The 6,124-nt window shown below is 37.1% G+C and overlaps 1 protein-coding gene across 2 annotated transcripts in view; it reads right to left on the bottom strand.

Moving 5' to 3' along the window:
* Positions 1-6,124, bottom strand: part of KLF12 (Kruppel like factor 12) — a 424,059-nt gene that overhangs the window by 26,684 nt on the left and 391,251 nt on the right. The window lies entirely within an intron of this gene.

Below are 6,124 nucleotides of genomic sequence, written 5' to 3'. Positions count from 1 at the left end.
AAAAAAAAAAAAAAGCTTTAACCATGAAACTCGGCCCTGTCTTGCATGTTGTTTAATTTTAATGCCCCAGTAGACAAACAGGATTAGTTTGTAATGTCAGGTAATTCATTAACATGTACTTTTTCAAACTTTAATCTCTTCTGACTGAGACAGAAATAAAGAATATGACTCATTTTTTTAAATTATCCATGACGGTCTTCAAAATTACAGTGAAATATGATGAAAAAGCAACCACCCATATTCTCCTATTAACAATTTATTTCTGTTAATATTTTTACCTATTTTCTTCCTGCTTTTTCATGCTTTGATGTTATTAAAAATTGATTTTATTAGTAAGTTTCTCCTTTAAAAACTAGAACATTACAGATAAAGATAAATTTCCCCCTTGTCTTTCAGCACCATCCTGGTCCTTTCTTCTCCTTCCAGGAAAAGCCTCTATCATCGGTTTCCTTTAGATCTTTGTAATTCTTTTTAGCTATGTTTACCTACACATGTCGGCATTAATATAAATTCATACTGTTTTATTTTTTAAAAGTCCTAAATGATATTATACTGCTTACATCATTCTGCAAATTGTTCCATCCTGTCTTTTTTCACTCAGTGTTAGACGTGTAAGATTTATCCATGTTGATATAAATGTTGTAATTCATTTATCTGAAGTGCTTATATGCTTCAACTTAGGGATTCTAAGATTTATACTTTTCATATTTTAACATCTCTAAAATCAGAATGCTTCTTACAATTGACGGTTTGTCAAAAGTTTAACTGGCAATTTTTTTTATTAGAGGCACATAAAGGAATGGTGTACGTTAGGAAAAGATGACATTTCAACAAAGAGCACGGTGCGTGAACTTTTTCTGTATAGGGATAGGTAGTAAATATTTTAAGATTTGAGGGCCACATAATCTTACGCTGTAACTTATAAACATCAAAATCATACAGTGAAAGTATATGTAGATAACATATAAACAAATGAACATAGTTATGTCCCAATAAAACTTTATTTACAAAAATAGGGGGCTAAGTTTGGTCCATAGGCTGTATTATCCTGATTCTTGAATTACATGGAATATGGCAGGAGTCCAGTGAATTTTCATATCAGAGATTAAAAAAGCCATTTCATATGTGATAAGACTTATAGACTACTTCTAAACAAATGAACATGTTCCAATAAAACTTTATTTGCAAAAATAGTGGGTTATGTTTGGTCCAGAGGCTGGAGTGTGCCGACTCTTGACCTATATGGAATATGGCAGGAAACCAGTGAAGTTTCATACCAGAGGTTAAAAAATCCATTTCATAAGTGATAGACATATAGACTATTTCTAATGTAATACTTTTATATTGCTTTGTTGAACTTTTCTCGAACGTCTCATCTGCACTTGTGCCTCATAAGTTTTCAATGTATATTTTCCCTTTTACAAATAAATAAGCAGCCAAAGTTTTAAGCTAGGCAGGAGGAAATACAAATGATGTTTATTTACCTGTGTCTGAAATAGTTTCAGAAGAAATCTGTATTAGTAGAATGAGAGACCATATGTTATGTACAACGAAGAGATTTTTTTTTCAGCTTTTATCAATAAATGTGGATTTGTGGTTTTCCACATAATTGACTCAGTTGCAGGGATTGAAGCCTATTGTGTAAGAGTCAAAATAGTGTGACCGGCGTATCCTATATAAGAATAGGTTTAGTCATTCCTGACAATGTATGTTTTTGTCACTGGGTGTGATTCCCATAAACAGTAAGGCTGTGTGTGCTATACCAGGATGACAGTAATTCATATGCATGTAGTCAGGAAAATAAACATGGATCTTGGCACTTAGCACCTCAAAAAAGCAAGTCATTTGCGGTACTGTACAATGTTTGACATCTTTTAGAACTATGAAAATGGTATGTTTCCTTCAAATTAGAACTTAAAGCCCATAATAAGAACACTCTTGCTTTGTATAATCCTTTCCACACACTAATATTTATGAGTCTATGTATGTAACTATGTAACATATAGAAAACACATATAATTTTCACCTGATTTTATCTATTTGTGTACCCTGAGAATAGTAAAAAATAAATCTGAAATCAATTTGGAAGTAGCTGCCTCATGGCCCCTAATGAAGTAACTGTACAGCATGGTCCATCAAGGACTTAAATACACTTCTGCCTCTGCAAAGAGGCAGAAGCAAGGCTACAGCAGGGCCTGAAATCGCCTCGCTGAGAGCTTTGAATCTGTATCAAAATAAAGGTCTTAATGCTGTAAGACCTCATACCTTTGCTTTCCTCATTCTAAAGTAAAATCTTTTAGAATGTTTAACATGTTTTTAGGGGAAAAAAAAGGTATGTGCAATGAATGGCTGTAGCCAGTCAAGCTGGCTTTGAGTTGACATTCGATGAGTACATTTTCTCTTTGGTTCCCCTTTCTATTAATAAATGGCAGTGATATCTTCAGAAGGTGTCAAGGAACCCTTGGCTAAGCTGTACCTTTTAAGACCACTTATTTGATCCCTTTTGGAAAGGCAGGAAGGTTAAGTGTGGGCTGAGGAAAAAAGGGACGGGAAGTGCATAAAAACTTAAAAGAACAGAAGAAGATGGGAGGATGGTCCACGTCTGAGAAGGCTTGCTGCTGTGGTGGGGCTCATGGCATGATTCCAAAGTGGTGGGCAGTGCAGGGGAACCACCACTGTGGACTAGGGGTTTGACTGAGTAAGCCACGTCCACGGTTGCAAAGGCGAAGGTCAAGACACTGGCACCAAATAATTTTGTATTTCTAGAACCTAAGACATTGTGGCCATTTAAGAAATGTTTGCTGAATAGATGAATGAATGTACCAAGCCAGGTATTCCTAATTTTTAACTTCATGTAAACAGTTAATTCTTAATTGCTTACTTGATACTTCGTAAGATCCTTTGATTACAAGCCTTCAGATAATGGGCATTCAATTCCTTACTCCTACACCCAGGCCTCCAAGTTTCCCATTTTCAATGTCAACGCAAAGTGGCTACTGACTGTCAGGGAATCTGTTCTTTATTCTAAGTTCAAGAGCAGGAGGTTCTTAAACATTGTTTCCAATTAAAATTCTCAGTGGGGGGGGGGGCTCTGTTATCTGTGAGCAAAATAATACAGATTTTCATTTTGGTTCTATCAAGCATACAGAAAAGTTTTACAAAAGGTGAAGGAACAATCCTTACTTGGGGTTATGTGACCTGTCCCATCGGGGCTACCAGGAGTGTCTAGTAACATAACAGAGAAGCTGTCCTTACACTTTGGGTATTTCTTCAATGTTTTCTGAGCAATATGCTCGTTGTTCAGGAGGCACAGGAGGAGGTGACCTCACAAGCATGAAACCCAATTTTTATGTTCCAAAAATTAGCTTTGTTCTGAAGCATAGAAATATGCAAGTAATTACTGCATGTGCCGGTATGGTATTCTTCCAATAAACCTTAGCAGTAACCTTAGTACGATGAAAATCGTTGAGGCTCTGTGTTCCCAAATTCTGTACTAAATGCATCTGTACAGTTTAAAAGAACAATAACTAAAGGCTCACTTCCCTTTCCCAGAAGGGGAGGTCATTTAGAGTAGTGAATGAATGCCCGAGGGGACCTCACAGGTTCCACGCTGTAATAATTAGATCTAAAGAGAACAAATGAGTGAATCAGGACTTCACTTGCACAATAGTCCCACTCGGAATGGCAAGTTAAATTAGAATTAAACCCAGAGAGGCTCAAAAAGTCACATCCAGGAACAGCTCTATTTAAATAGAAGCCACTGCACGGCTGCCATGAAAGGAATTAGGGTTAAGTGTAATCAGCAGGTGATAAAAGACCATTTGTCATGTGTGACCCTCGTGTGATGAGATGCCATGAGCTGAAATTAGAGTTTTTATAGGAGTTTAAAAAGAAAAGAAGGCCAGGTCACTCTTTCAAAGAGTGTCCTGAAAAGAGGACACGTCTCAAATTTAAAAACAAGAGCAGAAAACACTGGAATTGGGGGAAGCTTTAGTATATTCAAACACACAGTCTCATTGGAACTCTGAGGAGCCTGGGCAAAGGATAATGATGACTGCTGACATTTATAGAATGCTTATGATGTGCCTGGCACGGATCTAAATGCTCTAAGCTTCAAAGATACTCTCTAAGGTTGATATTATTAGAATCCCTGTTTTATAGACGAGGAAAGTGAGGCACAGAGAGGCTGAGGCCAAAGCCACTACAAAGCCAGCAGCTAAGACAGAACTGGGACCCACGTGGTTGACTCCAGAACTTGGGATCTTCATGATCACACATTCCACTGATTCAGGGGAAGATCCAGGTGTCATTTCAGTTTCTGCTCTATCTCATTTGTATCAAACACAGCACATAAACAAACATTTCCGAATGTAGCCTGCTCTAACAAGGTATACACCTTCCTCTTGACAACTGGAAAGTAAACTATTTTATAAATACTGTCAGAGAGGCCACTCCGTACACTGACCTTACCTTGATCTATCTAAGAAAAAATTTTCATGAAGTTGTTGTGACCTATATTTTTATTTCCGTGAGATTTTTCGTAAAGGCTGAGCTTGGCAGTGGTACACATAAATGTTTTCCTTGTCCATCAAGGCCGTAGAAGTGGTTCCTTTCCTGCCCATTCCACTTCATTTACAACTGTACCAAAAAGAATTGTGAGTTGGCTGCACAACAGACTCTTAGGGAAAGTGGGAGTGCTCCATTTAAAAAAGGATACTATTTTCAAAATTTAACATTGTTTGGAATAAGACATTAACTATCACCTCTAGGAATTTGGAATTAGCTTTTGCCACAGAATACGGGTCAGTAGAGCCACCTCCTTGTTAGGGCATGAACACCATCCCGGGAATGACTTATGGAGGACAAAAGCCAAACGAAGAGTTGATGAGACTTTCAGTTAACCAGGACTGAAATCTCAGTAAAAGACATTCTATTCAGATGAACAAATCAGACATCTGAATATTTTGTGGGTGCCTTCCTAGCCAGCAGATGGCCCTCAGAAGCAGGAATCTTCACATTTATCTACAACAGTTGGCTCCTATCAAACCATGTCAGTATCTTTTCTTGGATATCGCCTAGGGAAAAGGTGTTATTTAGATACACTCACTACCAAACCCCCAGGGGCTACATTCTTGATTCCCCAGCATCAGATTCTCCTTTCATTCCTGCTGGAAGTTTTTTACAGAAAAATACTTTTGAACAGATTGAAAGTTTAAGATTAGCCGTTGCCACCCTTCTCAGAAGCTGTGACTAAGACATTATACCACTTCATGTTCAAATTTGGATTCAATAAAAATGTTTTCACAAAATGCAGAAATAAAGAGCAATACATTTGGTAAAATATGTCAAAAAGCTCAGTCTTAATAGATATTTAAACTAGAGTTTGATGGGTTTTTTTTTTGTAAGAACAGAATTATGTCCAAAATGTATTTCTAATTATCATTTTAAGAAACAAAATCTCCTGCTAAACTAATAAAAAGAGAATAGGTTTACAAAAATGAGCCTTGTTTGGGTGCGGGTAGGGGAGTGGGCCTGGGATGGCTTCACAGTATATCATGATTTTACTTAAACTTAATAGCTGCCTCTAAGTATTTTTCCATATTGTTTCAGACTATTAAAAATCTCAAAACTATCATAGGCTCATCTTTCTGCTGTTTTCGTTTGGATGTATCACATTTTAACAAGCAAGACCATACATAGAGCAGGAGGTTTGAAGATACTCAAAATAGGAAAAAATGAATCATTAAGAGCACTAGCTATGATTGCTTTTACCAAACTTTAAGGACGAAATTAGACAAGTTGAATGAAGACGGCTAGCAACAATAATAAAAAAAAGAGCTACTCCAGATTTACGGCATCTGTTTGAGATAGGTAATTTGGGGGAGGGGTACGCTTTATGCATTGCAAAGACTTTACCCAACAAAAATCAATTCATAATGTATCAATAGGATGGAAGAAGGGCTCTGAGATAGGTGTGGATTTCTGGATTATACTGGACACACCCACTGAGAGGAAGACATAAAACTTTTAAAAATATTTACACATTTGGCCTGTAATCCCAGCACTCTGGGAAGCCGAGGCAGTAGGAGTTCACTTGAGTTCAGTAGTCTGAGACCAGCCTGAG

Source organism: Otolemur garnettii, unplaced genomic scaffold (assembly GCF_000181295.1).
Source record: "Otolemur garnettii isolate 467f Iridium unplaced genomic scaffold, OtoGar3 scaffold00036, whole genome shotgun sequence".
Classification (NCBI taxonomy): Eukaryota; Metazoa; Chordata; class Mammalia; order Primates; family Galagidae; genus Otolemur; species Otolemur garnettii.
The sequence above is the reverse complement of the archived record's forward strand: the minus strand, read 5'-3'. Positions and strand labels throughout refer to the sequence as shown.